This window comes from Danio aesculapii, chromosome 18 (assembly GCF_903798145.1).
Source record: "Danio aesculapii chromosome 18, fDanAes4.1, whole genome shotgun sequence".
NCBI classification, from domain to species: domain Eukaryota; kingdom Metazoa; phylum Chordata; class Actinopteri; order Cypriniformes; family Danionidae; genus Danio; species Danio aesculapii.
In genome coordinates, this window is record NC_079452.1 from 26,212,326 (window position 1) to 26,219,328 (window position 7,003).

The following is a 7,003-nucleotide window of genomic DNA, read 5'->3' on the forward strand; positions in this document are numbered from 1 at the left end:
TAAAAAATAAGAATAAAAAAAAATTGCTAAGTATTTACCTATTAAAGAGAACAACTGTAGTTAAAGGCACTTGTGATCAACTACATTACAAAATTGTTTGGTATTTTCATTGAGTGTTTTTTTTTTTCTTTTTGGACCAGAGTAAAGACATTGAAAATGTCTATTATAAGCTCTGAACTTTAAGCTAGCACACAGTTTGCAAAACTTTGTTTAGTTGCAGCAGTTTTGTTCCGTGCAGCAGAAACGCTGTGTTGAGAAGACTTTATGATTAATTAAACATGACAAATTAAACGAATTAAATAGTGACAGGCCAAGTCAGGTCTTTAATTTCATTCTTTTATTTACAATTTGATATATGATATATGAGGAATGTAACATTGGGCCAACAGTTAAAACCAATTTTACAAGGATGTAACAAAAAAACTTAATAAATAAATTGCTCCTTTTACTAAAACAAACATGATTAATAAAAAAAGCAGCCCATAATTTTTTACTCTTATGGATTAGTGATCTATACAATAAGACTTGACTAAAGCAAGGGTTGGTAAGAGTGTGGCTGGTTGGGAAAAGAGGGAGAGGAGCTCTGGTCGTCATAGTGTTCACCCCAGGGTTCAGGAACCTGTTTTTCTCTTTTGTAGGGAATCACGAAAATTCTGCTGAAAAAAATCTGGACGATGCTAAAAGGAAGCAGAAACGAACCTGGTCTTCAACTGAAATTGCAGCAGTACAGAGGCACTTCCGCGACCACATAGCAGGGGGTAAACTCACCACTAAAATTGAATGCCAGCAGTGCAAGAATGCTGAGTATCCAGTTTTGGCTACTCACACACTCCAAAACATTAGGGATTTTGTTAGGAATCGCGGCTTAACCCTAAAAAAGAAACCATCTCATTAGGTGTTTTTGTTTTTTCTTTTTGTTAATAAGTGGAATATTCTTCTGCTGTTGAAGTTTGTTGATGGATTCAATATGCTTTCAGCAATGTTTAGTTTAACTGTTATGTTTAGGAACAGTTAAAATATTTAAGATCCCCTCTTTACACTTAGAGTGAGAGCGTTTGTTTTTTTCTTTACACTACACAGAATGTTTCTTGATACACAAAATGGTCTTGTGATGGAAAATATTAAGGCCAACTACTGTAATGTTGTTAAAATTAAACTTTGCTCCTTGTTCACAGACTGTGCATACTGTTATACACTGTAAAAAATCTTATGTGCTATTTACTAAAAAAAATAGTGGTAACACAATTGCACATATTAGTTTTAAGTACATTTCAAGACTTTATTTTTTTTAGCAAAAACCACTTGAATGAATCATGTGAAAATTAAATTTTTTTTTGAGTGATAGATGAAGATTTTAAAATTATAAGCAGAATGTGCTTTTATAATTTAAGCAAATCCACCACCATTTACTCATATTTATTTTTTTTTTACAAAAACCACTTGAATGAAGCATGTGAAATGTGCTTTTATAATATATGCAAATAAATCACCATTTACTCAGATTTATTAATGAAAATTGCTCATTCATAAAGTGTAAAATATATAATGTATAATGAAATACATACACAATACATTTTGGCCAAATATCATTTTATTACATGTTACACTGATAACAAAATGGTGCAATATGTTAAACAAATCTATATAAAATTTACAGCAATGTTAATCTCTGATAAAAATTCCTTTATCCATGTCATGGAAAATAAATGTTCTGTCAAATGTTTCTTTTATAGGAACAGTCACATTTTAGACAAAATTTGACAGAATTAGTGTATTGCATAACATCTAAAACCAGTATAAAAGCCATATCTCAAAATATTAGGAACACAATCAATCAGTCAATGCACTGAAATTTTCCCCAAAAGGTTTTAGCAGTGAATTTGTGTCAAATTTAATATTCGTTTCTTTGTAAGTGATTTTTATTTGGAGAATATTTGTATAAATCTAGTTCAGCAATTCTAGATTTTCCAAGCTAGCCATGACTCGCTTATCCTCCAAGACAATGCAGAAGTCCTCATGGTTGGTCATCCCTCTGACAGACAGCAATTCTCTGTGCATTCCCACACTGTAAAATAAACATTACGTTTATCATTATTAAATTATGCAGTTGTACATTTCAAATGTTTACTAAAACACATTAAGGAAATCTATTAAGGAAATAAACCATTTCTTTGTATCTCAGTGAACAGTAATTCTTCATAATGTTTGAGTAGATGTTGCTGACTGACACAAGTACACAAGTATTTTGACTTATAATGGACAGGGTGTTTAAATGTATACTAGTGTACAGAAATGTATAAAAACAAACCATGTTTATACAAGGAATAGTGCATTCAACAATGTAGCTATATATTTTTTTGTAAGCATGCAAAAATATAAAGTGCAGTTTTCTGAAGATCGTAAATATCTGAAACGGTTTGAGACACTTACATTGCACTCCTGGATGAGCTCTTCATCTTATTTATACAGATAGACCAGCAACAGAGGACGACATCTCTCGATTCATCCCTGATTTAATGTGAGGTCTGATGCAAAAAAAAGTGTAGAAATTAGTAATGTTGCCTAATAATAATAATAATACACAAATAACATTATTAAAAATACCTGATGTATGGCACCCATTCTCTTTATCAAAATCTGCCTCAATAAACTGCTCCTCTTTAGTGGGAAAATACTGCAAACGTTTTCTTTGATCTGAAAAATGAAGCAAACAAATATTAGTATTTATGTACAGTATTATATATAAACACAGTTCATTACATTACATCATCAATGCTGTAAAAGGAACCTTATGAAATGGAAAAGCACTAGCTGTGCATAAACCCCATTGAATAGCTAGCTAACTTAGCTTAGCTTAGACTTACCACTTAACAAGCTCACTGTTGTTCGTCCACCCTGCTTAACTGTTGCCTGATCATTGCTGTTAAATATTACGATGCAAATAATTTGTTCAATTTCATTATATAATTCAGAATGAATATTGAAGCAAATCAATTTTAAATAGGAATGGGTTAAAAATACCCGTGTATCCCTATATACATCATATGGCAAAAACTAACCTCCTGAACAAGTTTGAACAGCATGTGTCTTTCCTGAAAGAGCTTAGGCTACTTAAGACAATAAAATGATAAACTGTTAATGCTTACCTCTTAACATGCTCGCTGTTGATCTGCTCCTTCAAAATGTCGTCTGATCACTGCCGTTGTTGAGATTCAAATGCAAACATCTCAATCAAATCCACATAATTGAGTGAATTTTCTTAAAATAAACGTGAAGTCATCTTTCCTCAATAATATTAGCTTAATTGGTTTCTCAAATTAAGCTTAGTAATTGCACTAGTTTGCTTAAAAAAATAAGTGAAATTTAAATCTTAGTTATATTAGCGAAATCTTGTCAATATTTTATAATAATATAAAATACTATTACTAATACTATTGTGTATGTGTTAAACCATTGGTCCTCATATATCAGGTATCTCCCTTTAATACACAGTCTTTACTGTTGTGTATGTGTTAAACCATTGGTCCTTATATATCAGGTATGTCCCTTTAATACACAGTCTTTACTGTTGTGTATGTGTTAAACCATTGGTCCTCATAGATGAGGTATGTCCCTTTAATACACAGTCTTTACTGTTGTGTATGTGTTAAACCACTGGGCCTCATAGATCAGGTATGTCCCTTTAATACACAGTCTTTACTGTTGTGTATGTGTTAAACCATTGGTCCTCATAGATGAGGTATGTCCCTTTAATACACAGTCTTTACTGTTGTGTATGTGTTAAACCACTGGGCCTCATAGATCAGGTATGTCCCTTTAATACACAATCTTTACTGTTGTGTATGTGTTAAACCATTGGTCCTCATAGATCAGGTATGTCCCTTCAATACACTCAAATGACACTTTTGTGTGTTGTATAGCTAGTGTCCTTAGAAATCACATTAGTCTTTATAATACAGTTTTGTGTCGTAGGCGGGGCTTGTGTGTCAAATTATAAATTGTCCTCATAATTGGGTATATTTTCAGGTTGTTACATTATAGATTGTGTTTTGTGTAAACAAACTTTAAAGTGAAATCTGTGTTGTATGGGTCAAAATAGATTTTTTGATCTTCACCACATCTCTGTACAGCAAGTGGAAAGGGGTGTCCCCCTAATACACCAACACACCAGTTTGGGCTGCAGTGTCCTGGTAATTCACAAAAACCAGTATGTGTGTGTGTGTGTGTGTGTGTGTGTGTGTGTGTGTGTGTGTGTGTGTGTGTGTGTGTGTGTGTGTGTGTGTGTGTGTGTGTGTGTGTGTGTTGAATGTGCTGTCAGGTGTGTGTGGATCTCTGCGTCTTCAAAGGTCAGAGGGAAGTTTTTGACTAGAATGTGATCAGACTGAAATCACAAATAATTTCACTTTAACTGCTGCAAATGTCATCGTGTGTGTGTGTGTGCGTGTGTGTGTGCGTGCGTGTGTGTGTGCGTGTGTGTGTGTGTGTGTGTGTGTGTGTGTGTGTGTGTGTGTGTGTGTGTGTGCGTGTGTGCGTGTGTGTGTATGAGCTTGGTCAGCACAGATGGCCAGAGAGGGTACAAGCCCTGAGGTCAATGTCACACAGGCGCGCACACTCACTGTGTTCTCTGGAGTCTAGCTCCACTTTTCGGACCCTTGTGTCAGTAGTTTTGCGGTACCTGGACTCCTTCTGTCAGTCTGTTAATCTGTGAATATTTCCCCCCCAAAGGATCTGCAAACATCCACGTATTACAGGCTTTGGCAAGTTATTAAACACACACACACACATGTACACAAACACACAAATACACACACAAATGCACACACACACACAAGTATAAACTCACAGAGACACAAATACACATGCAAACACACACGTGTGTTAAATATCTCAGTAATAAACTGACTGCTGCGGTGGAAAGACGTAACTTCTTTGTCGTCTCGTGTTTTATACACTGATCCACAGTGCGCAACGCCTGTGTGTCATTGGCTGCCGGCACAGATATCCCCTACATCTGAGGCCGGTAACACATACAACAATGTAAAGCTGCTCGTGCACTTCTTGCACCACCCCCCAAATACTCGCTGCTCAAGGGCAGATCTTCTTGTGCGCTCTCAAATAAACGCTGCTGAAGTGCGATTTAGTGCGTTTACGTAACGAGTATGTCTCCAGCATTTATAAGATTTGCTAGGAATATATATATACGAATGTCTCCAATAGACCTGCAGAGCGGTATTAATGCGTCCTGAAGTGAAGTGAAACGGCTATATGTCGTGTTTGCTGGCCTCACGCATCACGCTTCTGTCAGTCAGTCAGTCAGCACGTAACCTTAAAGGTTTAAACAAATGACGCACAGCACTACTACGGTTACAGAAAAGTTAGCGCTGTTATAATTCACTCACCTTTTACCTTTAATACGTTTAGTGTGATTATCACCTGCTAATTAAAAAAAAAAAAAACACGACTGAATGTTTTGGATGAGAAACTGTAATTTTGGCGTGGCACCCCGCCATGGAAGAATGAATGTAGCGGAAACCATCTATATATATATATATATATATATATATATATATATATATATATATATATATATATATATATATATATATATATATATATATATATATATAATGGTTTCCACTACATTCATTCTTCCATGGTGGGGCGTCACGCTAAAATTGATCCCGCCATATATATATATATATAAAAATATGCAGTCAAATTATTTTAAAATGTAAACAAAAGCTAAGAAAAAATATTTTCCACAATGATGTCTCTTGTACATCATCTTAATATCTTTTAGGAGAAGCATGGGTCATTTTCTGTCAAAAAAAAGAGAGTATGAACTTGTCCTTGTGTGGTATTGGTGAGGGTATAGTTACACTACCTGACAAAAGTCTTGTGGTGGATCCCAGCTGTAAGAGCAACTAATAATAACTTGACTTCAAGTTGATCATTTGGAGTGTCAGAAGGTGGATTTTTCTGCTGAATCATCTGTTGATCTTCATCCCAATCATCACAAATACTGCAGAAGACCTACTGGAACCAGCATAGACCAAGATTCACACAGAAATCAGTCAAGTTTGGTGAAGGTGAAATCATGGTTTGGGGTTACATTCAGTATGGGGGCGTGTGAGAGATCTGGAGAGTGGATGGCAACATCAACAGCCTGAGGTATCAAGACATTTGTGCTGCCCATTACATTACAGACTACAGGAGAAGGCAAATTCTCCAGCAGGATAGCGCTCCTCATACTTCAGCCTCCACATTAAAGCTCCTGAAAGCAAAGAAAGTCTAGGTGCTCCAGGATTGGCCAGCCCAGTCAGCAGACTTGAATATTATTGAGCATGTTTGGGGTAGGATGAAGGAGGAGGCATTGAAGATGAATCCAAAGAGTCTTGATGAACTCTGGGAGTCCTGCAAGAACGCTTTCTTTGCCATTCCAGATGCCTTTATTAATCAGTGATTTGAGTCATTGCAGAGATGTATGGATGCAGTCCTCCAAGCTCATGATGGAGTCAGACACAATATTCATTCTGTTTCCACTGCAGCATGACCACATATTCTTGACTGGACATTATTTCTGTTCAAGACTTTTGTCTAAGCAAAGTCAGACCTTACTGTCCTAATGAAATCATTCAATAATCAAGACATGATCATATTTTATTGTGCTCAAATAAGCGTAATCTAGAGGCCTTTACCTTTCATATGAACCACTTCTGATAACAAATGATCAACTAGAAGTCAAGTTATTATCTGCGGTTCCTAAAACTCAGATAGGAGACAAGACTTTTGTCAGGTAGTGTGTATGCATGAAACAAAACAGCACAGAAAAGCTGCTTTCCTAAATAACTAGTTAATAAAGTTGTTTTGTTTGAGACTTTTAGATTCATCTTTTGTCATATTCAGACGTCCTGGCAGTGAAGCGGATGCGGATCATATAAAGTGATCAGCGTGTTGCTGTTCTGCTTGTCTGCTCCTCACTCTCTGTTTCTCTTATTATTAT

At 35.7% G+C, this 7,003-nt stretch overlaps 1 long non-coding RNA gene across 1 annotated transcript; it reads right to left on the reverse strand.

The window, feature by feature from the left end:
* Positions 1-1,779: 1,779 nt before the first annotated feature.
* On the reverse strand, positions 1,780-3,254 carry LOC130245510 (uncharacterized). The gene is made up of 3 exons (XR_008839338.1): positions 2,605-3,254; positions 2,431-2,525; positions 1,780-2,065 (listed from the first exon to the last, which is right to left on the reverse strand). It is a non-coding gene; the product is annotated as an uncharacterized LOC130245510 (long non-coding RNA).
* Between the last annotated feature and the right edge of the window lie 3,749 nt (positions 3,255-7,003).